General features: G+C 36.3%; 1 protein-coding gene across 1 annotated transcript in view; it reads right to left on the bottom strand.

Moving 5' to 3' along the window:
* Positions 1-27,108, bottom strand: part of LOC138923694 (collagen alpha-1(I) chain-like) — a 221,156-nt gene that overhangs the window by 60,613 nt on the left and 133,435 nt on the right. Inside the window, exon 4 of the mRNA XM_070264300.1 lies at positions 15,642-15,825. The gene's annotated coding sequence lies outside the window, so the exon portion shown is untranslated. The remainder of the gene's footprint in view (positions 1-15,641; positions 15,826-27,108) is intronic.

The raw sequence follows: 27,108 nt of genomic DNA, 5'->3' as shown, positions 1-27,108 counted from the left end.
GGGATTAGAGGCTCTCTCACCACCAGTGTAGCTTGAAGTCATTTGCTGCTTCTATGCCTGATGATCTTTGGATGAATTTAACCTCTATGGCAGTGGTTCTCAAAGTGTGGTCTGTGGATGAGCAGCATGAGCATCACTTGGGCAGAACTTATTCAAAATTCAAATTTTAAGGCTCCATCCTACACATACTGAATCACAATCTCTAGAGGCGGCACCCAGCAGTCTACGTTTTCACACACCTTCACATACTCACAAGTAAAGTCTGAGAACCACTGCTCTGGGGATAGTGTCCTGCAAACTGCACTGAGAGAACAACACAAGGAAAAGAAACACATTAAAGGGGAACATAATAGAGATAATAAGGGTTCAAAAACTGAAGAGACATTGTGATTAGAAGGGATGAAATAGATGTGAGGAGCAATAGGTGGTTAAGTGCTTAAGTCCTGGAGCCAGTCTGATCTGGCTTTGAAAATCCAACTCTTTCTTTTCCCAATTTTGTGGTCTTAGGTAAGTTCCAGAAACTCTCCTTTTCTGAAACTTCATTGTGTGGGGTCAGGCAAAGAGGAGACAACTCCAAAGAGGACTTTTCCCTTTTTGAGGGCAGTTTTTCCAGAAAATAATTGTCCTAGGAATAGTTTGGAGGACGCATCTCTGAAGAACTGGAGTAGCCTAAGAGAAAAGGCCTGCTGATGTCACACTTGGGGACCCCCCATGAAACAGCATAGCCAAAGGGCATCTAATGTAGCTTCCCAATGAACAGGCTCTGCCTTCTTGATCCTATTTTCATGATACACTTTTAACACAAGACACCTGCCAAAAATTGCTAAACAGTTTAGAAAAACCTCTAATAGAAAAGAAAGCAACTAAAATAAGCAAAGGAAAGAAATAAGAACTTGGAGGAGACAGAAGCAATGTGGAAAATAAACTTAAAGAAATCTGAAACTTCTGCACTGAGGGGTAATGAATTAAATTCTTGTTTGTCCAACCTCTCTCCTGAGATACCCCTAACAGTGGAGAAGGATGGGCTGAGTTGATTAAGGTGAAAGATTCTGTGTCTTCAAATGGTATAATCACATCAGGACTTAACCCCACACCCAATCTACTTCAAAAAATCTAGCAAAGATAACTCACTGTGGTTTATATCCTAAATAATAAATACACCCACATATACACTGAGTATAAAATGTTACATCCATCAGGGTACTTTAACTATAATACTGATTTTATATGTGTGAAAATTAAGACACTTCCATGCTTTATGATCATTTGTGAGCCATCAGATCCAGGTTACTTGACGTTCAAGTTGCTGCGTGTTTTGGTATACTGAACAACTTCTCAAATAATCACAGTGTTGTGCTTCCTTTTTCCCTCCCGTGAATCAGAATTTAGCCAGCTGTTTTCCTATATCAGAACACTGTGAGGAAAGTTAATAACTAATGCATTTTGAGTCCTTCCTAATAGACTAGTATGACTTACAATGTAGCAGGGCCAGTATTATTGCAAAGACCCAGTGGAGTATTATTTAAAGTCAGCTGTAACTACTGTAGGGGAAATAGGCAGTCAAATAATCCTATGTGTTAACATTAAATAAGCATAGAGAAAAACTTTTTTGGTCTTAGTCAAAATGTACTGGTCTATGTGTTTACAATCGTTTACAAGAAGTTTTAGGCTCAAATGAGAAAATGTAGATTTAGGTGTATAATCTACATATTACTAATTATATGAAAGTGTCAGTGAAGAAATGACAACCTCCAAATATTGTGAAAACTAAGGCTTAAAACATTTGGAAATTAGTTTCCTTTTCACAAAATATATTGGTAGTTTTTATTTTAAATTTCATTATTAAGTCTAATTGAAAAGATCACTTTATTTTATCACAAAATTGGAATTTGAAAAACATTTTGTATTAAAGCATCATCATTTAATAATAAGATGTAAATTCTTACAAGTATTTGGATATATGAAAAAGAATTATTGATCAAAGTTTCATAGCATTATTTCTTTGTCCCCTCAAGGTTATGAAGCAGTTTGATAAGAAACATGTTATCTGGGTAGAAGAATTCTAACTTTGCCATCAATCATATGGTTTACAATAAGATCCTGAAACAAAAAGTATCATTTCCCCTCACTTTGGCATGTCATAAACAAGAAATAAATTTCTTACTGTTCATATAATTCAGTGTTCACTTTTTTTAATCATATAAAATTTAGTACATGACAGCGTGGTGTGGGAACAAGAGGCCTGGATGAGGAAGCACACCATGGTTATTTGTTATACAAACAGTAACTCTGGAATTCTGCTCCTTAATCTGAAATGTAAAGTGGTGAGGAATGGAGCATCACTACTCATTACAGCTTTCTGTGATGACGGAAATATTCTAGAATCTGTACTGTCCAATACAGTAGCCACCAGCCACAAGTGGCTATGAAGCACTTGAAATGTGGTTAGTTTTACTAAGGAATGAATTTTTCTCATTCCATTTAATTTTCGTTAATTTAAATTTAAATAGCCACATGTGGCTAGTGGCTACTGTGGGCAGTGCATGACTTGACAATCTCTACAGTCTCCTAATTTAATCCCTTTTTGATTCCGTGTAATAATGTTTCATTCTAATCATGTAACCAGACAGGTTGGAAATGTATATCTCTATGGAAATCCTGTTAAAGTCAGATTATAAAATGGACAATGGAATTTTCTGGAAAACATCTAAATTTGTGTTTGGTAGAAAATATTGTTATGTGACAAAATTATTTAATAATTAATAATAATGAGAAATGCAGGCAATTTGCTTTACAGTGTGGTGACAGTGAATGAATTTCTCTGCTGCACAAAGGTAACACCACAAATCATACTTGTGGCTGTATGACCTTGGGCATGTCACTTTACCTCCTTTCATCTTAAATTCTACATCAGCAAAAGTGAGCTAAAAATAAATATGTTATGAGTGTAATTATGAGCACCAAACAGAATATGTGTTAAACACTTAGCGTGTTCTCTAGCATGTAGCAAATCCTCAAAATAGTGTATTCCCCCCCCCATAAATTTTTTTAAAGTTAATAAAAAAATACTTTCCACACAATCTTTATTCTATAATAAAGGGTAATCATTTGTTTTCATTTCCTATTGGATTTGGTTTTGTTTCTTAAAAAAAAAAAAACAAAGCCACAAACAGCAACAACAAAAAACCCCAGTGAAGTATAAATCACAAATCAAAGCAGCGCAGAGTTCAAACACCCAACAAAAGAAAAATATTTTTCACCTTGAAGCCTCGTTTTCCTAAACCAGTAAGTTAAAGGATTTCTCCAATGACTGTTGGTGCTGGAAGGAAGCCACATCCTATTTGTTTTCCTCTTCATCTCCCTTTGCTCCAAGTTTTCATTTCTAAGCCTTGCCGCAGGCAATGTCGGCTCTCATCCTTCCAAAGAGACCCTATCATTTAGGAAAGGATTTGGGGCAGCCAGGTTGCTGGTGGCTCCATGTTCCAGTAGGACTGCCAAATATTTGGGAGCAACTTCCTGCTCCGTATGGGCTGTGCCCAGGCACCCTTTTGCCAGCAGCTGCGTGGGGTCCATTCGTACCATGGGCCTCTCATTCATTGCTGAAGCATTCTTGGAAAGTCAAGTTCCAAAGCTAAACAAACAGCACAGATAAATTTTGCAACAGTCTTCATTGACATTTTATGAGGAGGGTTTAAGGAAAGTAAAACACACTCACTAACACTCACACACTAATATTCCCCATTTGTGGAGGGACTCTCTCCTCAGAACTAGCATGTTCAACGTCTGTGAAAAACGAATTTTACTGTGAGGCTTGAGAAAATAACCAGAATAATTAGTCAATGAATAGCTCTTCAAATAAGACCCCTTATCCTAAAAGCAGTGCATTGAGGAGTAGGGTGGTAAGCTATTGTGGTGAGCCGAAGTCTCAGTTTATGCTTAAATGTGCAAATACTTCTCTGTGCAGGAGAGAAAGTGCTTGCTTCCTCTAAGAAACTTCTAGTTTTTTAATCCCTATTACATTCAAGAAGCACATGCTCAATTCAGTGGCAACTGGAAAACGTGTGACAGATGTACTATAAAATGCCGCACCTATGCTCACACTAAGGGCTCAGAAGGAAAATTAAATCTTTCTAAGTAGGAGAGCTCAGGCAGTCATTTTTTCCATACTTTCCTGTATGTGCTCCAAGCTCTGGAATGTACTGAGGAATGCATATTGAATGACTGCTGTAGATATTTTTTCTTCAATTTTCTTCAGATTTTATTGCATTCACAGGGAAATATGAAATTACTAGGTTATCTTATCTATAGATTTATACAGAAATGAAATGATGTGTTTGATACCTAGTGGGTATATTGCTTTCTATATGTAAGAGGGAAAATTTTTTTCCTCCCTGAGAAAAATCACATACAGTTAATGCCAATTATAACACGACTTTCAAAACCCCAGGTTTGGCTTAGGCTGCAGGACTGGAAATCAAATTACATCTTCCCCGTGTGTAGTGAGGGACGGTAATGCCTCATTTATTAGGCATTGTTAAAGGATGAAGTGCTCTATGTAAAAGAAATGCCCAGATACTTGAATTTCACTGCTTTATGTGTGAATTGAAAATGAAAAACACGAAAAACATTTTTCTAAATACCCTAAAAAATATTACAATTTGCCTTCATATGTTATGTGCCCTAAATATAATTTAATCAAGTTTGAAGCTGAGTTCAGCTACTTATTAGTTATATAACTTTGGCAAGTTAGTAAAATCTAGCTCAGCCATTTACTGGTTTTATAATTTTGGCAAATTAGCCTCTGTTTTCTCATCTGTCAAGGAGAGATAATTATACCTATGTCACAGTTAGAATTAGCTAATCTATATAAAACACCTCATAAAACACCTCACACATAGACTGCCCAGCATTGCCTCCTGGCCAGGCCTATGGATTCTGCAGCCAGACTGTCTGGATTTAAATGTTGCCATTGCCACTCTCGAGCAAGTAAATGAGCAACCTTTTTATCTTAACCTCACTATGCCTCAGTTTCCACATCTGTAAAGTGGAGATGATAATAAGTAAGTATTGAATAAATAATGTATGTAAAGCCCTTAGAACAGTGACTACCATATATAGGCATTGTTCAATCAAATTAACTATGGTTGATAAATGTTTTCTGAATTTCTGAATGATCCAAATGTATGTAATTTTGGCCAGGCTATGTGCATGCATGTGTGTGTTGGGAGGCGGGGCGGGGGGAGTGTTCTTTTTCTCTAGTTATTTATGTTTTGGCTATTTCAGTAATATCGCTAGATATCAGCCATTAGAAGTTCTCTGAGGAGGTCAACATCCATTTCTATGCTTTTGCATTTTCTGTGTTTGTTGACTGGTTTTGTTGTTCCTGTTTTCCACGTGAAAATATCACTCTCTTCTCAGCCAAACACTGGGGAAAGACTGAGGAAATGAGAAGTTCCTTCATGATCTACCAATGCAGCAACAGTGGTGGCCCAGCAAGGAATTGTTGTCACTCAGACAAGTAGTAAAATGAAACATTAGTAGTAGATAAAATGGATGTTCTCACACTACTATGCTCAGAGTTGTGCAAGAAGGGTCTCTGCCTCTGGCCACACTTCTCCCAAAAAGCAAGGATTTGAGTGAGGGTCAAAGGATGTGCCCACCTAAAGTCCACATTCTCCCCTTCTGGCCTACCCTTCAGGTGCCTGTAATCCCAGAATTCCTTGCCCATAGTGCCCCCTCACACTTCCAGATTACTACACTGGTGTGTGCTTCCCTAGACCCAAGGGGTAGCTATGGGGAAGCCATCTATGGGGATAAGAACAAAGCTTAGACGCCTGGCCTGGACTGTCCATGTGGATATGCACAGAAGAACCTCACGGTGGGTGGGAGGGAGCCAGGGCTGGGATACAATGGAGGCCAGAGGGCTTCAGGCTGGCTTCCGCACACTTCTACATTCAGGTGTAAACTGTGAATCTAACCCCCTAGGTCATTCTGAAGGTAGATATATCAAAGTAGGAGGTTACAACATGTTTAAATAACATTTGCTGGCTTGGTTGAGAACTTTTAAGTATCAGACTATAATATGTTGATCTCCATTTATACTCCTGTTTCAACCCTTGGAAATACTAAGAGTAGGCCTGTATAGTCATCATTTTCCAACTGGGATGTTTCTTAAGATTTGAAACTTGGACACACAGGGCATGGTTTCACCAAGGCTTATAGCTGAAGTTAATAATACCAAAAGATATGAAAGTCTATGGGACAAGATAGGCTTTAAGTCTTAATGAGATACTACTACATACTCAACAGAATGGTTGAAACTAAAACGACTGACAATACTAAATGTTGAGGAGGATGTGGAGCAACTTATTTTTAGTGAGAAGATAAAATAGTACAGACATTTTCAATAAAGTTCTGGTGGTTTCTTATAAAACTGAACATACATTTACCTTATGACCCAGCAATTCCTCCCTAATATATTTAACCAAGAAAAAATAGAAAATGTGTTCACAAATACACTTTTCATAGTACTTAAAAAACTGGAGACAATCCAAATGTCTGTTAATAGGAGAATGACTAGAACTGTGGTATATTCATATGATGGAACACTACTATAGTAGTATAAAAAGGAATGAATTTCTGATACAAACAACATGGAAGAATTATAAAAACATGTTGCTGAGTGAAAGAAGCCTCACCCAAAAAAAGGAGGACATATTGTATGATTCTACTTATACAAATTTTAGAGCAGGCAAAACTAATCTATGGTTAAAAAAAATCAGAAAAGTAATTCCCTCTAGGGGGATGGTGCTGGGGCCTGGTGGGGAAGGGGATGATGAAACGGTGTAGGGTGAAGGTAATGTGCAGGTGTGTGCTTGCAAATAAGTACAGATTTCTCGGAGCTGGGGAAGCAGGAATTCCTGGAGCTAGGGAAGTTTCTCCCCTAGTGGGGAAAGGGCCAACATTTGGAATTCTACCAATAGCAAAGATTCCCAAAATGCTGTCTTCCAGGGATGTGGCAGACTGTCAGAGTAGAATGGTCTGTTGCAACTAGAGAGGCCCTACCTTAAGCACCAGGGCTGTGGATCACAGCAAGGATCCTCACCTTGCACAGGAGCAGCTTTCTTCAAGGGATCACTTGGTCTTAAATAATGACTAAATCAGAAGTGATAAATATGGACTGAAGACCAGAAAGGACTCCCTGAATGAGCTAACTTTTGTGAGACTCTGGGGTTTTCACGTGCCTTGGAAAGGGTAAACATTTAAATGAACTGAGACTGAATTTTATACTGTTCTGGTAAATGAGGTCTCAATCAAAATAGAAAAATTAAGTCATGTTCTGGGTCTTCTACTTTGAGTTTATGTTTAAAAATTTAACCCTGCTTTAGAGGGATTAGGCTTACGTGTGTGGCCCGGAAGGCAAAAACCATGACAAATGCATGGAAGTTTTACAGAAGTCGGTGTCAGCTCAATATAAAGAATATTTCCTAAGGGGGCTATAAAACCAGAAGGGGTAATGTGTTCATCAGCTAATAGACATCTTCTGGCTCACTTAAAATTTGATATTCTCTTTGCAAATTAATAAATGGTATTCTGAGACATTAACACAAAAATAAAAACAGAATGGGTTGCTGTTGCGAATTTACCTAAACTGATTTAGCCCTTCAGAATTATTGGGTTCCTGTTGTTGTGGAAATCACATCACAACATATACATAATCATCGTGCACACCTTAAACTTGCACAGTTATATGCCAATTATATCTCAATAAAGCTGGAAAAAAATAATTATTAGATTCCTTTGGGTAGATATCTTTAGCCTCCAGCACCTCACTACCATTTGGTGTGATAGAATAAAAGCAAGTCTCAGGCCAAATTCTGCCACACATGTATTTATTAGCAAACACACACAAGTCAGGAATTCAACCCGCAAACTTGACGCAGTTTCTTTGTTCTTTTGAGCACTCTTGCAATGAATTGAGACAAATTTAAACAAAAGAGTCCCTTGAGGCAAATGTGACAATATTCCAGTAGTAAAATTAGGTTAGTCCACTAGTCAGAATGAGGGACATAACCCTAGGGGCAGGCCACCATTTTGAACCATTGAGCTAACCCAAATTCTTATACCTCATTCAACCAAAAGCAGAAGTGATCAGTCCATGCTATCTTATATAATATTCATTTCACCACAAAACAATCACTGCTAACTTTCCTTAGGCTAATTTCCATACCATCTGACACAGAGGAGGGATCAAGACTCGGGATAATTGAATTGATTATGACCATCATTCTGCAGAGTAGGACTCTGATGAGGATTTTCCAAGTAGTAGTTAACCATTCCTAGAGTGTGTAGTCTTGATTAAGATTCTTCAAGTAAACTAATTGTCTCCAGGGCACAGATTAAAACTAACATGAATATTTATTTAAACCGAAGTAATCTCAGATAATTTATAGGAAATAGAACATCTGCTTGGTGAAGCCATTAATTCTCGTTAATGTAAGTGATCAGGCAGAGGTTGTAAGATGAGCTGTTGTGGTCTTTGCGATTGGCGAAAATTTCTTCAGAGTCCTTTGGATCCTCATCGCATTCTAAAATTCTCTATTTTTTCCCAAGATCACACATCTAATTAGTGGTGAAACTAGGAAAGGAGACTGATTCTCCTTTTGATCAGAGTTTCTCATTCAGGCTAGATGCAAGATTTAGCAATTTATTCAACATATTCAAGGTCACAATTCAAACACCCATCGCCTTTCTTACTGAATACTATTTAAATCTTTCTTTATTATAATTCTCATTTTGGTGATTTTTATGATAAAATTTATAGTCTTAAGTGTTTTTTTATTCTGCAGACTAATTGCAAATCACATTTTGTATGAAAAAATGGATAACAAATATGGTATTAACCTCCTCTAAAATGTTAAATAAGAATTACTCGACATTCATTAAAGTTACAAGTGAAGCTTTCAGTTGCTCTAAAGCTCACTATTTATACAGCAGTTTAGGATATTTGTAATCTGTCAGAAAGGCCATATAAAATACCAACATATTTTATTTTTATACAGATTGAAAGGTATGAATTTTAATATATCTGAATAAGTTAAAAGTTTGCAATAGGTACATTTATTCTATTCTGTTAATTTAAAAATGAAAAATTAAGCATCATAATTCTAGATTTAAGGCTATAATGGAAAAAAATATTATAGCTGAATGATATCCTTGGTAAGGTCACCATTTCAAAATAATTAAAATTGCTTTAATTTTCACAGTGAAATTGAAACTATATCTTTTATTAGATAAAAAATAGAGCACAGGAGTACCAAGCTTCAAATCATTCTAAGGTAACTTTCCCATTTCTTTGCTGATGAGGCTTTCTTCTTCCTGTCATCACCTCCAAGTTTCAGGGAATGTGAAAACCAACAAAAGGAACAAACTGTTCTGTGGGGTCAGAGTTGGTGGTTTTATGGAAACTTGACAGGATCCCTCCTTCTCCAGGCTATCCATATATTCTCAACTAGGACAGCTAAATAAAGGCCAAAACAAATGTTTCTCTTCTGGGGTTTTGAGGCCTCCACTTCCAGTTGAGAAGTAAAGGCACACATTTAGTGGGTTGGTCTGTTGCAAAAAAAGCTACTATTAAAGACTTGAAGAGTTGAACAAGTGATGAATTAAAAGTCCAAAAGTTTTTCTTTCTAATGAATACATTTTGTTAGATTATTGATCAAGATGTCTAACAATTTCAATATAAAAGATAATATGGAAAATGCAGTCACATCTTCACATCTGCACAGTGCTTTGAAAACAGATATCCTACAGTGTGCTGCTGCAAAGCACAGACTACAATCTCCTTGAGGATAGAGGTCTTGTGGTATTTATCCTTGTTACCCAATAGCCCAGCTAGGAGGTCAGTGTGTGCTTGTTGAATGGGGCAATCAATTAACGCCTTAAGAAGGCAGCTCTTCTCTATTAATGTACTGAAACAAGAGCTGGACTGGTCAGAAAACTCAAGTTCTCTTTCTAATTTGTCCTGCTAACAAGCCTCAATTTCCTCATTTATGACATGAAATAATCATGTCTGCCTTCTTGCTTCAGGGTTTTATTTTAAGGCAAAAAGGGAGCTATATTTGTTCTAAAACTCTATGCACTGGATTGCTATAAAGGATTATCACTTACTATCACTATATCCTATGGGTAGAATTAGCTTTAGGATTCCTAGGTAAAACAAAGATAGTGTGTTGCTTGATACTTGGGAACCCAGTAGGTGAATCCAAGCAACTAGAGCTCCATAATATGATCACACAAGTGTAATTTTTGTACAATAAGATGCACAGATTTTTGGTGTACGATTTGATGATTCTTGACAAATGTACACACTTGTATAACCACTAGATTAATCAAGACATAATACATTTCCACCAACCTAAAAAGTTCCTTCCTGCCCCTTACAAGTTAATCTCCACCTCTCTACCACCAGGCAACTGCTGTTCTAATTTCTATCACCATAGAAAATGCAGTATGCACACTTTTGTGTTGGGCTCATCTCGCTCAATATACAGTCTTTGAGATTCATCTTGTATCAGTTTTCTTCATTGCCAAGTAGGATAAATACGTCATTACTTGTTCACCCATTCACCTGTTGATAGACATTGATTGTTTCTAGTTTTAGACTATTATGCATAAAGTTTCTGTGGGTATTCTTGTACAAATACTTTTGTAGAAACATGCTTTAATTTCTCTTGGGTAAATATGCAGAAGAGAAGTTGCTGGATCGTTAGGCTGGTTTCTCTCTAACTTTGTAAGAAAATGACAAACACTTTCTAAGGTAGTTGTAACATTTTAAATACTCACCAGCAATAAATGCATGAGTTCCAGTTGTTCTGTATCCTGTTCAACATTTGGAAATATTTGTGATATGTGTTTGTCTGTGTGCAATTTTAGAAATATCAGTGGATGTTTGTTAAGCAGTACCTCATTGTGGTATTAATTTGCATCTCCCTGATGATAAGAGATACACATGGTCATTCGCACATCTTTTTGAAGTCTCTTGCCCATTTCAAATTTTTCTTTTGTCTTTATGTTTTTATTTTGTAGGAGTTCTTTATATATTGTTGATACAAGTTCCTTGTGAAATGTTAACTGTGAATATTTCCTCCCGTTCCATGGCTTGATTTTTCGTGGTGTCATATCATCTTTTGATGAGCAAGTTTTAAAATTTTGATTAAGTCCAGTTTGTTGATTTTTTGTTTTACAGCTAGTGCCGTTTTATTTCTAAAAAATTGTTTTCCTTCGTTTGCAAAGATATTTATCTTATTTTTTTTTTCCTTCTAGGCACTTTATAGTTTTAGCTTTTACGTTATGCTGACAATTCACCTCATGTATGTATGGTGTGAGGTTTGGGTCAAGTTTTATTTTTTTCCATATGTTTATCCAGTTTTCCTGCACCATTTGTTGAAAGACTTTCTTTTCTCCCATTAAATAGCTTCAGCATCTTTTCAAAAATAAATTGACTATATATTTGGGTCTATTCTGGACTATATTCAGATCCATTGATCTATTTATCTAGTTTTATGACAGTACCACACGACAAGCTCTCTTATACCCTGTATCTTTATAATAAGCCTTAAAGTCAGATAGTTAAGTCTTTCAACTTTGTTCAACTTTATCATTGTAAGCAGCATATACTTGAATCCTTCTGAAAACTTGTTCTGAAAATCTCTGCCTTTAAATAGGAGTGTTTTGTCCATTCACATTTAATGTAATTGTTGGCACTGTTGAGTTTAAGTCTACCATCTATTTTATTTCTATTTGTCCTATGTGTTTTTTCTTCTTTTGTTCCTACTTTCCTGCATTCCTTTGGAACAATCAAACATTTTCAAGTATTTTATATGATCCCCTTTAATGACTTTTTATTTATACCTCATAGCTTTATATTTTTAGTTATTACTTTATTGACTAGAATATGCGTTTTATTTGGTTGGTTTTTGAATACGAACTTTTCCTCTATATAAGATCAGTAGAAGAAATATTTGGCTATTTGACACTAATGTTATTTGTATTCTAAGCTCAGATTATGGAGGTATTGAAAGATAGGGTACTTTCAGAGTGACTACAAGAAAAAGGAGGAAGGTAGTTCTTACAAAAGAAAGCAAGAAGTACAGGAATAACAAATATCAGATAAGACTGAAGCTCCATTTATATTATTTGGACTGAAGAATAAATATATAAATATTTTCTTTAAATTTACCTTATATTTGATTTTAAACAGTGATACAGCACAGTGAGACTTGATCTAAATATGGTAGCACATGCCTGAAGCTACTAAAGCTTTGAAAGGAAACTGTCTCACATGAAAAGAAAAATATATTTGACTGCAAGCCTTTACATTTACACTCAAGACTTTACATTTACATTCTTTTAAGATAAAATGTGACTTATTGTTTTCTTTTGATTTCATTGGTTCATTCATTCATTCACGAATTAGCTCAGTTTGCCATGAACATCACCATGACCACTGAGGAAATTTTGAGTCAGTTCCTAAGGAGAAGGCTAGGAATAGTTAATGTTTCTTTTTTGTTCCTTCAAAGCAAAAGGACGCCTGGCCTAAATTAGGCTGGGAGTGCTTTTTGCAAAGCATACCAAGCTTTATGGGACTTCAAGCTCAGCATTTTAGGCACAGTATTTCAAACTAAATCACAAGAAAAAAATTTACCACTATATTACTTCTTTTAAACAATCCAGCATGGTGCATTTTTTCCCTTTGGAAATGGGATACAGCTGCTTCCTGGGTCATGCTTACTTTTGAGGATCTTTTTAGTAAACTGAGGCCTTCCTGAAGTATCTCTATTAAAATACGTAAAATATAAGTCTTTACTACATTAAACACTTATTGAGCCGTAGGAAAAATAAAGCTTGGATTTGTCAGGAAAAAGAATAAAATTCCAACTTTTTAATCCATATTCTTATGAGTGTTTTAAATGCAGCATCTTGTTTTTAGACCATTAAGGGCAATTGAAATCAGATTTTTATTTTGAAGTAAAAGAACACTCTTTAGTAAATAATAATTCACAGTGTAAGAAGAAAGAGTTCTATCAACTTCTTCAAGTGTTTAAGTACAAATATATTTTACAACCAAATTTTTCCAAAACATTTCCTAATTTAAGAGGAACCAAAAGTCTTTTTTTTTTGTTGTTTTTTTTTTTTTTTGGAGGAAGATTAGCCCTCAGCTAACTACTGCCAGTCCTCCTCTTTTTGCTGAGGAAGCCTGGCTCTGAGCTAACATCCGTGCCCATCTTCCTCTAGTTTATACGTGGGACGCCTACCACAGCATGGCTGCCAAGCAGTGCCATGTCCGCACCCGGGATCCGAACCAGCGAACCCCGGGCCGCCGAGAAGCGGAACGTGCGAACTTAACCGCTGCGCCACCGGGCCGGCCCCCCCAAAAGTCTTTTTAGCTTATTTTTTATCTTACAGATATTTTTACCATAATGAAGATTACCTTATAATTCCATGGTGTATTTTCATTCCTTATTCTTTAGGAATTGCTTAGGCTTTTTTATTTCTGATTGCAAGACTAATACATACTCATTTTTAAAAAGCTATAAAGAAAGCTAAAAAGTAAAAATTTTAATATATTACTTGTTGAAAAATGATCCATGTTAATATCTTAGTGGACTTTATTTCATACTTTTCCTATATATGTACTTTTAATAGCAAATATGCATATATATAGACACACACAGATATAGACATATATATGTTTAATGAGTTTGTACTAAACTTTCCAAATATGTATTGTTTTATACCCTGATTTTTCTCTTAATCAGGCTTCAAAAATGTTACATATCTATAAATATAGATTCAGTTAGATCCATTTTTATGCCCAATTTTATAACCATGCCATTGAACCTGTTCTATGATGAGATCACCAGTAACTTCTAATTCAGTGTTCCATCCTCATTCCTCGTTTTATTCGACCTTTACTTGACACCATAGGTCCCTCTCTTTTTTTGAACCTCTATCTTCATTTGGCTTCCAGAGCCTCTTCTGGTTTTATTCTTCCAGCTGGTCATTCTTGGTCTCCTTAACCGGTTTCTCCTCAGTTCCAGAGTCTCCAAACATTGGAGTGTTATTGGGCTCAGTCCTACTACCTCTTCTCCTGTCTCTCTATACCCCTCCCCCTGGTACTCACGTATAGTCTGAAGCCTTTAAATACCTTTTACAGGTTGGCATCTCCCAAATATACATCTCCAGCCTGGCCTTCTCCAGTGAATTCCTGACTGATACTTGCAACTGACGATTTGACATATCTATAGGAGATTTCATAGGCATCTCAAACTTAAGATTCAAAATTTCAAAGTGCAAGTTCAAATCTGATTGATGTTATCTGCCAAAGCTATTCTTCTTCCTTAGCTCAGTAAATGAGAACTCCATCCTTTCTGTTATTCAAGAAACAAAATCTAGAAGTCATCTTTTAAATCCTTTACTGATGTCCCACATCTGATCTGATAAAATTGCTGTTGACTTTCCAAATGAGCCCTGGATCTTACCACTTACCCCCTCCACTGCTACACCCAGGCCCAAGCCCTATTATCCCTTGTTTAGATTATTGCAGAAAACTTACAACTGGTCTCTGTCCTTCTACCTTTAGCTCATTCAAATTTATTCTTAAAATGGCAGTCAGAATAATCTTATAATGTCGGACAGATCACATTACTTCTCTGTTCCATTCTGTCCAATGGCCAAACTCCTTCACTGGCACCTCTTTTCCTGTCTAACCTCATCTCCTCCTACTCACCTTTTTTGCTCACTTCCCTCTGCCTGTGCTGAGCCCTTGCTGTTTTTCAGGGAACTTGGTATTAGTTATTCTCTCTGTGTAGGATCCTATTCCTCCAGTTCTCTGTGTAGTTTATCCTCTCACCTACTTTGCATCTTTATGCAAATTTTATCCTGTCCATGGGTCCTTCCTCAGCCACCCTATCCTAAATCCCACCACTCCATTTCCCTGCTTTATTTATCTCCTTAGTAATATCATAGTATGCTATGTATATTTACTTACTATCATTTTTGTCTGTCTCTCCAGTTAGAATGTAAGCTCTTAGAGGGCAGGGATTTTTTCGTTTTATTCATTTCTTTATGCTCCTGGAATATTAGGAGCACGTAAATATTTGTTGAGTGAACGGAGAAATAAATAAAGTCACACCATTATTTGAAACCACTAATAGTATTTCATTACAAGGATGAACTGTTACTTTTTTTTAACCAATTCTGCATTGATGCATGTTTAGTTTGTTTCTATTTCTTTACTATTCTATTATTTACACACTATATTTTAACACTCTGACAATATCTGAATGTCCCTTTAAGATAAATTTCTGGAAGTGGAATTGCTGCATGAAAGGATTGGCACAGTTTTAAGGCTTCAATTATGTAGTTAATAGTCCTCTGGAAGAAATGCAGTCACACTCCTGAATAGTATATGTGAATGTCTCTAGACCAATGTATTGGCTATAGTGAGTATATTCATTCTCTCTAACGCTCCTCAAGATGATATTAAAAACTCGGTATCTCAATGTTTTATATTCATGCAACTTAAGTAAATAACTATAAATAAAAAATTAAAACTATAAATAGAGTTTCTCACAAACCTAGATGGTAGTATCTCTTTCAGCCAACAAGCACATGGACTGCTTTCAGGAGTAGTCGGTAGCACCTTCTTGGACTGCTCAGGGCAGTTGCCACAGATTCCTCAAATCGAGTTGACTTTTCTCATTCATGCATTCTCTCTTCCCATTCACCAGACTCTGTACTCTGCTGTTGTGTCACCGTTTCCTAGTAAGATCCAATAACAGGAATGATATTAGTCTTTTTGCAGAGCAAAGCAACAAATAAGACCTGCCATGGCTAAAATAATCTTTACAAAGAAAGTTGCTTGTAGCTCCTCTCTGTCATTAGATCTTCAGTGAATTTCTAGATAAGTGCAGGTTTTCCCAGCCCTTTAGGGAGGTGTAAGATGGTCCAGAGCGTGTAGCTATTCAGTGGGTCTAACAGGAGTCTTATTTCCTTTGGCTGTGATTCTGACAGGCCTCCTTCCTGTGCTCTTGTTAGATTTTTCTGGCTACATTCATAAAATAGGAAGCCTGTCTCTTGGTGAATATTGAATTCCTCTATGTGATAACTTGTGATTTTAATGAAGTTTTGTTAATCTCTAAAACATGTGCTCTTTTGTGTCTAGTGCCTCTCATCTTCCTGAGCTACTTTTTGTTGTTGTGATCTAGATGTTGCTATCTTGTCTGTCAGTGCAGTTCCGATTTTCTGTGTATTCTATAAAAGGATGGCCTACACATATATTCAAATTACATTTTAAGAAACGTGTCTCTTTCCATGACTTTAGAAATAGAAGTTCATTACTCTGGTTAAAAGTTACAATTAATATGGTGGTTGAGACTATACAGGGAGTAATAGTGACAGAGAAACACGACTCTGTATGTGCTTTTGGTTTTTAAGGAGAAGGAGTAGATTTTTCCTAAAGTAGCTTTTCCCAAACTTTTTTGTCTCTGCATATCCTTAAACTATTAGAAATTATTTTTGACACCAAAGATCATTATTTTGTGGGTTATAACTGTTGATATTTGTCATATTAATACTTAAAACTGAGAGACTTCTAAAATACTGGTTTATTGGTTTATTTAAAGATAGCAGTGGTAAAACAATTGCACGTCAATACAAAGAATATATTTTTATGAAAACAACTATTTTTTTTAAAAGTTTTTGGCTAGAAGAGTGACATTGCTTTACATTTTTATAAGGTGTTTAATATAGGAATTAATAGATGGGAGCTAGATTCTCAACAAGCTTCCGCATCCAATTTGTTGCAATATCACACATCATGTAGCTTCTGGAAAACTCCAATGTACACTTGTGAGAGAATGAAAATGAAAAAGACAAGTAACATCTTAATATTACTATGAAAATAGTTTGCCCTTACAGACTGCTAAGGGTTCCCTAGGAGTCCTCAGAATGTACGTTGTCCTGAAATAAAGCATCGCTATGTTCCAGAATATGAAACAGAATAATATAGGATAAAACTTGGAAAGCTGGACTTTATTAACCTTGGTTTATAAGAGCTAAATCTGAAAAGAAGCTATGAAGTATGTCAAAATTTTAACAGCATTTGCTCACTTTCGATGGGCTTACTTCCTGGCTTTAGTGATTCGCGCCTTCATGTATATTATGAAAGGATTTTCTTTACTTTCTCTGTAACCTGCTTAGATAGCAGAAACTGTGTCTCATCAGAACAATTTTCTGATGACTTAATTATGTCCCTGATTATTCAATTAAAAACAAAAACAAACAAAAAAGAAGAAAGCTTCCACAGTTATGGAAGAGCTAAAGTTCTTACAATGTTATTGTCTTCTAGATTTGTTTCTAAAACCTCTTGCTGTCACTTTGATTAAATAGGTAACTAGGAATTGTTTCTGAGACACTCATCATTCGATTTTATTACAGTGTCCAAATTGCCCCTGACAACTCTTTTGATGTTGCCTTCCTAAAATCTGTCCCTGAATTTAGAAAAGAATGAAAACATTTCCAGGATATATTTTACACCGAAAACTATTTTCGAGATTTCCCACAGGTCTCCTGAGAAAACACAAAGATTTATTCTATCATATAATCTTATAAATAAAGAAGCATGAGACAACGTTATGTTCATTTGATCTATCACAAGACCTATTGTAAGAATTTTGTGGGAAAATTTGTGAGTTCACAAGAGACACTCAGCCTTTCCTAGATAATGTGTGTGTAGGTAAAATGTTATTAACTTAGATATTTCAGAAATACGGGAAGTCGTCAGAAATTTGTCGATGCTCTCTCTATGCATAACACATTTTTACTTCCAGGGGCAAAATTGATCAAAATTCCTATAAAATAGTTATATGCTATATCCCAATGAATAATTTTATTCTCTTTTGTTTAGATATTATTGATTATGATACGATATTATTGATTATGGTGATAAGTTAACAAAAGTAATTAAGTCTCTACACAGTTTTGTTTTGCTTGATGGTTGCCTGAAGTCTCTGCCATAAGCTACAGAGCAGAGTTGTGTCATTAACAAAGGTCTCTGAGACTTTGAATGATTGATACTTCAAAGAATAGACTTGAGTACAGGCTTTGGAGCTGACATCACACAGACAACTTTCAGATCATACTAGTAGCCTGCTTCGTGAAATTAGACCACTAACCCAAGATCTAGTAGAATGAGAGTTCATTTCCTAAGACTGAGTAAACTGATGAAGAAAATTTTACTGTGATGATTTGTTTGGAATATTGTTGGTAGAGCTTTAAGTTTCCATTTAGCAGATATACGAGAAGCTCTTTCTCTTTCTTAAGCTATCTATAATGCATACAACATAGTAAAATCTGCTTCTTAAAGCTGAAATGCAGCATTTAAAAATTATATTTGGTTCTTATTTACTGCCTGTATTAGTTTTCTAAGGTTGCCATAACAAATTACCACAAATTTGGTGGTTTAAAACAACAGAAAATTTATTCTCTCACAGTTCTGAAGGCGAGAAGTCCAAAAATCAATGTGTCAGCAGTGTTGATTCCTTCTAAAGGCTCTGAGGAGAGAATCTGTCCCAGGCTTCTCTCCTAGTTTCTGAAGGTGGCTGGCGATTCTTGGGGCTCATTGGCTTGCAGATATATCACTTCAGTCTCTGCCTCCATCTTCACATGGACTTCCCTCAACATGTCCAAGTCTCAAATCTTCCTCTCCTTTCTCTTGTAAGGACACCAGTCATTAGATTTAGGGCCCACCCTTAATCCAGGATGATCTCACCTCGAAAATTCTTATCTACATCTGCTAAGAGCCTATTTCCAAATAAGGGCACATTCACAGGTGTTAAGATTTTGAGAGTTTTAGGTGGGGAGGAACAGAATTCAACCCACTACATACATCCTTCTCCAGAATTCAGAAAATTAGTTTGTCTCCTTACTTTTAATGGAAATATTTGCACAGGCACACTAGGAATCTACACTACAAGGTTTTCCCTGGGGTGTTGTATTTGAGACTGACACTCTTTTAATCAGATATGACAAGCTGCCTTTAAGGGAAAAAAAAGGCTTTACTTATGGAGCCAATGCCCTAAACTTCTCCCAAGAAACTGGCCCAATACCTGGCTTACAAGATTCCAGGCTTACCCTTAAGGGTAGTAAGGAAAATTCCTGGCAGACTAGGAAAATTTAAAAATTTGGGGGACTTCCAGAAGATAGGAATTCACTTTGATGTATAGGTACTGCCAATAAAATCTGGTGGAGAGAGATTCTTGGGCTTGGCTTCCTGGCCTTCGGATAGAAAAATAGACGCTTTTAAAAGTAAAATCTGAGATTCCTTATGAAAATATCCAGGCAGAAGTTAATTTATGGCCTTTGTAGCTTTTCAGTGCTGTATGTATGACTCAGGAATTGCAAAGCAAACCCAAGGAGTATGATAAATTAACACTCTTGCTACACTTACGTAAATAATCAGGTCAAACCTAATATTCCGTTTTATAATCAAGAATAATCTTTGAGATTATTATGATCACAAGAGGGATAGACTGTCAGAAAAAATATTAGAGACTTTGAGCAGACCAAAAGATTATTTGGTGTTGTGTCTAGCACACTCTTTTCGGTTGTCTATGCATTTCATTGCTTTTAAGCTATTTTATAACTCTGTGATTTGCAGAAATTGGTAGCAGTGACAATAATCCTTATCCATAAAAAGTGAATTTGCCTATTTCACCTCCAAAAAAGTCAGTTTTGTATCTATTAAGAAATTCATTTCAGCAATTCTGACCGTTCATATCTGTGCTTCTGAATTCTCTTTTGAACATGATCTAATATCTTACTGGTTTCCTCATTTATTAATAAGTTAAATAAAATAAGCATCTTGTATTTAAAAAATAGACAAGATAGAAAATTTGTAAAATTTGGTAGATCTATTCACCATTCAGAAAAAATAAAAACTTGAGAAACTTTGGGATATCTATGTGGGAAAATTGCACATATTGATTTATTTATTTGTTGTCTAGCTCCTTCTCCACTAGAATATAAAGTTCATAAGGGCTATGACTTGGTCTCATTCAGTACTATTATCTCCAGAAATTAGAAGAATTCTTAGTACATCCAAGGTGCACAATAAATGCTTATTGAAGGAAAGAATGATTGAATAAACACATTCTGAAAAAGGTATCATGATTTTCTTTATATGATTACATCTGAGTCAACATTTCAACTGATATCTACAGGAGTTAAGAAAAGAATCAGTAATATAGGTTTGGCCATTGCTTGATGAAATTAATAATTTGAATAACCATTTAATAAAATTTAAGCCTATATTATAATTGATGTTATAAAATTAAGTATAATAAGTTAAAAATTGTATGTGCTAATTTTTATGCTCAAAATACTGGTTAAATAAAAACCAAAGAGTTTGTAAAAGACAATCACCCTGTTATTAGCACTGTACAATCTTAACCAGTAAAATAGTATATAGTAGATTATTTATTTTCTACCATATACTTTATTTCTCTTTTCAATGTCCTTCTTGTCTGTGTCTCTGTGTCTCTCTCTTTCTCTGGAACACAATGGCATCAGGCTTTTTGACCCCCAGGGTCTACTTGCAAAACATCCCTGCCTCTTCTGTGGGGGAGTACCAGTGGTACCAGAAAGTTTTCAAAGGCTTCTCATCACAGGTGCTGTTAATGTTACAGATGGCTCGATGGCAATTCATGGCAATATCCTTGAATTCTCTGTGTACATTTTCATAAATCTGGTCTGCCCGTGGTCAAGAGTCAAGTTGATTCTTCTTTCCTGCCTCTGTTATCCCAGTCATCATACTTACACTTTTCAAATAAGAGGTGTAGATCTTTCCCTTATCAAATCTTACTATAATATATTGCCTCAATCTATAAAAACATAGAGCACAAGATGAAGGAACATTAATATCCACTTCATTAAGAGATATACTTACAAATTAATTTCATGTTCTTATGATGAGTAATTATTTACCAGAATTTAAAATATGATAATTTGATCCTTTGAATATTAGCAATCATCATGATAAAAGTTAAATCCAGAAGAATTTTAACTTTTAAGAACAAATCATCCCAGCAAATTTTTAAAATTTCAATTTGAATTCACATATATATAAATGTTATATTGTTGTCTGTCACTGTTAAGGATGAAAAGAAAGGGTGATTAACATAAAGACTTTTAAATACAAAAAATATTTTACATTAGGATGAATTTGAGTTGGAGAAAGGAGAAAGAAAATAATATTTCAAGGGAAAAAATGAACCAAAGTGAAATGTCTAAATATTGAAAAAGAGCTTATTCATTACTATTTTGATAGACAATGATGATTGTCAAATGGCTATTGTACTTGCATTACAATGGATACATTTAAAGAGTATATTCTAAAAAATATACACTGAAATGTGTCTAAGGCATTATACTGTTTTTAGAAAAATTCTTTTGGGGGCACACTAGGCAAGAAAAAGCTTTATGTCATTTCTAGTCTCTAGGCTCTCATGGAAATAATGACTGGTAATGAGTAATGAATCTGTGCTGTTGTTAGCTAGAGGTTGTGTCAACCTCAGAGAACATTATGTCTTAGGCCTTTAAAAAAGCCCAGAAAACCTTCACAAATTATTCTAATGATGGAACTGTAAGACTGAATGATAAGCCTGTTGGGAACAGACGTTGGTAGTTGTAAAAGATTTACAGTCTCTCATACCATTAGTCTTGGTGTATAGACTTGGACTTGTACATAGCAGGACAGTATAGAGTATTGATTAAAAGCCTGGCTGCCACCTTACTGATTGTGACTTTCACCAAATTACTTAAAATTTTCAAACTCAAGTTTCCATTGTTTAAAATAGGGTTCATCTGTAAAATAGTCGTATCCCTTGGAGTTCTTCTGAGAAATTAGTTACATATCAAGAGCTTAGTACAGTATCTGGAACATGAAAAGTTAATAAATACGTATTTGGTATTATAGCTACTTATGTTTATGGACATGCTAATTTATTCCTTTTTTTAAAAATTGACTATTAGTTATCTCTAATCAGTAATAAATACATTGTCTACAATATATTCCTTTTTAACTCATTCACTGTCAGTGAGATGTTTCTCAAATCTTTAACCACAGAAAATCACTAACACCAATATAAGGCAAACTAAAATTTCTGTGAATCATGCATTTGAATACAAAATAATCTCCTTGTAAAACACAGTAGTAAGAACTGAAATTTAATAAAAAGCTGGCCATTTCTTTGTTTTTATTCCTTTTTATCACATAGAAATAATCAAGCAGGAGCACAAGGTTAATTGCTAACTACTATTTAAACAAGAATATAACCTTCCATTTTGTTGCACTGCACCCTGTTAGCTCCCTTCAGCCTAAAGACATTGTTTTTGCAACAAAAATAAAATACAAGGCCTTTACTTTGAACAATCTGATATCGAACCTGAAGTGAGTTAGCTTACCAGTTGCGCAGCAAGCCAATCTCTGACACCGGGTATAGTGGAAGAATGTAGGAATTTTATTACTGCACAGCGCAAGGCAAGGAGAGAGGGCAGCTAATGCTGAAATCCCAAACGCCCCAAAAAGCTAAAAGGAAGGGTTTTTATTTGGGGTTTTAAGGAGGGGAAGGGAGGGGAGCATATGGCCTTGCTGGTGGGAGCTTTCCCACCAGTCTCTCTTTGGCCTTGAGACTACTTGCAGAGAAGGGGGAGCCCATGACCTTGCTGGTCAGCAGCTTTCCCATAAGCCTGTATCTCTTTCCAGGGAGGAGATAATGAATCCAGGTGCTTGTCCTTGGTGGTGTCTGTCTCCATGGAGGATAGTGGATTCTGGAGCCAGGAAGACAGAGAGTAAGCTGGGAATGAGTATTTTGGTTTTAACCCCATATATGCTGGGTTTAATGTAGGGAAATTGATATCAGGATTCATATCAATTTGATTGTCAATATTAAGGAATATATGGAAGAGAGGCTCAAATTTGAGTACAATATTCATTTTAGAAGCCCGAATTCTTCATTAATATATCACTTGGAACTTAATTAAATTTATAACTACATAGACTTACAAACTTAACAAATATTCAGGTGTTTCACAGATGTGAAAATGTTTTAGTTTGGAAGACTTACCCTATCTTATTGGCATGTGGTCCTCTGATAGTTTAACCCTTGTGTATAATGGAAGTTAAATAAAAATCTCCAAATGGCTTGCTAAATATTCAATCATATCATGCATCAAATTGTGTCCACAAAAAAGCATTAATCTATTCTGTCCTTGTTCTTTGACTGTTGCTGAAAACAATCAGACTGGTTTCAAAACTATTTCCTGGTGGCTTTGGAAATGTGTGCATTCATGCCTAATGAAAGATGTAATGCTTTCAGAGGTTTATTTGTATATTTTCAAGAGTCTCATGTAGCTGTGTAGAATGACCCTCAGAGCACTCCTAATCCACGCATCAAACCGGAGGCAGAGAGGCTGGGGTCTTCAGCTTTCTAATCATACTTAAGATTATACCACTTATTGGCTCTCATTTTAAATTAGGATAAGAAATCAAATATAATCTCAAAAATAAATAGTCTAATTAGTCTACATTCCAAATGCTGGAGAAATATAAGGTGGTACCTGCAGAAAAGAAAAGCCAAGCAACTTGAATTTGGCCTTTCTCCATAAAATCATGGTGAATTTCCAGTTCTCATCTTTACCAGTTATCAACATTTGATGCACTTGCTCTTTCATTCCTCACTGAAACACATTCTTCACTTGGCCTCTGGAACATCCTTGTCTCAGCATTTTTTTCTTTTTTCTTTTTTAACTCACTGGCCTGCCCTTCTAATCTGCTTCCTTGGGTTATGTTCATCTTCCCTAACTGCTAAACATTGGTGTGCCCAGGAATCAGTCTTAAAACTCTGCTTTATCTGTACTCACTCTCCAAATGATTTTATCTTGTCTTAGAACTTTTAATACGTTTATACTTGAATAACTTACAAATTTAGGTCTTTAATCTTAACTTTCTTTCCTGAATTCTAGAGTGTTGAAACCCACTCACTTACTTGACACTTCTTCATGGTTATCTACAAAAATCTGATTTTGGGACCAGCCTGGTGGCATTGTGGTTAAGTTCGTATGCTCTGCTTGGGTGGCCCAAGGTTCACAGGTTTGGATTCTTGGCGTGGACCTACACCACTCACCAGGCCATACTGTGGTGGCATCCCACATGCAAAATAGAGGAATATTGGCATAGATGTTGCCTCAGGCACAATCTTCTTCACCAAAAAAATTTTTTAAATCTGATTTTTTTTTTTACTAATTGTAAATTTGAAAATTACTGATTCCAAAATTGAACTTGTAACTCCACCCCCCTCCATAAGAGGCTGTCTTGCAGTTATGACAATCTAGGAGAAGATTATTTATTTAAGGCAAAACCATGCAATAATTATTGATGCCTTTCTTTCTCTCACACACCATAGCCAATCTTTTAGTAATATTCAGAATATATTCAGAATCTGACTACTTCTCACTACCTTTCTGCTGTCTTCCAAATGTAAGCTACCATTTCCTCTCATTTGAACAATTGCACTTGCCTCCTAACATATCTCCCTACCTCTAATCTTGCCTCCCTATAGTTTATTTTCTTCTTTCAGCAAGAATGTCATTCCTCCACACAAAACTCCTGAAAAGAGGAAAATCCAAAGTCTTTACTGTGGCCCATGAAACTCTACATAGATTATATCTCTATGTCTGCCTACAAGGCATGTGTCCTCTCTCTCTGTCCTCGTCTTCTGCCACTCCTCTCACTCACTCTACTCCAGCCCACTGGTCTTTTCTGTTTTCTTCTAACACACCAGGCATGGTCTTATGTCATGGCCTTTGCACTTGCTGTTCTTGCTGCCTGGAAGACTTTTCCCTCAGAAAACTTCATTACTGCTTCTCTCCATGCTTTTGGGTTTCTGCTTACATGTTCTTTCTTTGAAAGACCTTCTGTTACCACCTTATATAAAATAGCACCCCCTCCCATTGCCATTCTGTACTCTTTTACTCTCTTTTACTTGTACTCTTCTTCATGGCACTTAATATTTACTTAAAATATTCTTCTGCCTTGGCGTGAAAATATTCATGCCATCTGACATAGACACTTATCTGTTTATTTGTTTATTGCCTTTTTTCCTCCTTTGAAACAGAACTTGTTGCTGGAGATTTTGTTTCATTTTCTATTATGTCTCTACAGCCCAGAAGAGTGGCTGACACAGTGTAGATGGTCAACTAATTTCCCATTGTGTGAACCCAAATCACTGAAAATGCTTTCCTTTGTGCTGATTCCCTCCAATGCAAAACCTTCTGGAAGGCGAAAGTAGAATAGCAGAAGTTCTAAACAGTGGTCCTGGATAAACACCAGAGCCAGTGTTAGAGTGGGGTCCTCTCAAGCCCTTTCCAACTTACCTAAAGCTCCTGTATAAGGTAGCAAGCTTTTGGAACCATATGTGCAAAAAAAAATCCAACTCAACCTGGCTTAAATAATGAGAGGACATCCAGGGGTACGATTGTTGAGCCCTCAGCCCCAAAATACCTTTAGTTTAGAAGTTCTGTCACATGTGTTTTACTTCACATCCAGCATGAGAAAGAGAGGCTTCCTGTATCCCTCTCACAGATCCATGAAGTGCTTCTCTAAAACTCTCCAGAAATCTTAACATCTTTTTGGTCAAAATAGAGTCACATACTCATGCTTGACTCAATTGCTAATAAAGCAGGGTGGTTACCCTTAGACAAATCAAGCTCACCTATGAGCAGAGGGTGATGTGGTCAGCTTTTTCTTGAGTCATATGGGTTACGTGAAGCAAGTTAGAAATCTGAACCAATTTAGACTTGGGTTTCTCTGGGAGGTGGAATGAAGAATGTCTGCTAATAAGGTAATCAAGAACATTCACTATATTCTCAAACCAAAGACCTGAAGAGACAGTGACTTGAAAGCCAAGAGACAAAAATAACTATGGCCTGTGAGACAGGCAGTTGGGTGAATTGTATGTATTTTAAACTTTCTGAAGATTATGATGTTTCGACATCTTAAAAAACCTTTCTAGCTGGGAGGGAGGCCGGCCAGTTCTTAGAGATAGCAGAATGCAGCAAGGAACACGTCTTTGATGTGCAAACTAACCAAGCCCACACACCCCAGGAGAAAGTATTTGTCTTCCTTTACCATCCTAGAGCCAGAGGCCAGGCAACTAGGGACCACCCCTATAGCCATATAAAGCCTACCAAAATTATTCAAACTAGCCAGTCCTAGACTGTCCACCCTGCCCTGCATTGCCTTTCCCGTAGAAAAACCAGTAAAGGCACTGGTCTAGTGCTTTCTCTTGCTACTGTTCTTGTCTTCTGCCTCCTGACGGCCTTGGTGTCTTTCCCACGTGGCCTTGCCCAGCGTGCCATGCCTCCTGCGCCTTGGACCTGTCAGTAAATAATAAACTTTGTTTTCCTGAGCCTCTTCTATGTCTCCTTTTGTGGCCACACCTGACTGACCAACACACAAAAAAGTACAGAACATCAGGCTTTTCCAGACAATGAGGATATGTGGAGAAGGCTACGGGCACGTATGCTGATTCTTTGCTTGGCCCTGGTCAGTTCACTGCTCAAAACCACTCTCCCTGAATGAATGAAGTGTGAATGAAGCAGGCTTTTTCCATTGATTTTTTTTCACTCCTATGGTGCTAGGGTAAAAGTACAGGTTTTTGAAAATATGTTTAGTTGCTTTCCACTTATAGCTCGTCAGTGAAGTAAACAAAGTATGAGTTTGTAGATAGAAATGATTCAGTTTAAAACCTAAACTACACCACGTATTAACAATATATCCTCAGTGGAGTTATTTTCTACCTTCAAGGTTCATGTTTTAATTCACTAAAAAGATGATCATGTCGAGCCAGCCTTGGGTAAAGTTTTGGGCTCTCACTGCTTTGTCTCACTGGGTTCATTTCCCAGTTGTGGAACCACACCACCTGTCTTTCAGTTGCCATGGTATGGCGGTGGCTCACATAGAAGAACTGGAAGGACTTACAACTA

This window comes from Equus caballus, chromosome 4 (assembly GCF_041296265.1).
Source record: "Equus caballus isolate H_3958 breed thoroughbred chromosome 4, TB-T2T, whole genome shotgun sequence".
Lineage (NCBI taxonomy): Eukaryota > Metazoa > Chordata > Mammalia > Perissodactyla > Equidae > Equus > Equus caballus.
This window is presented reverse-complemented; position numbering and strand designations above follow the sequence as displayed.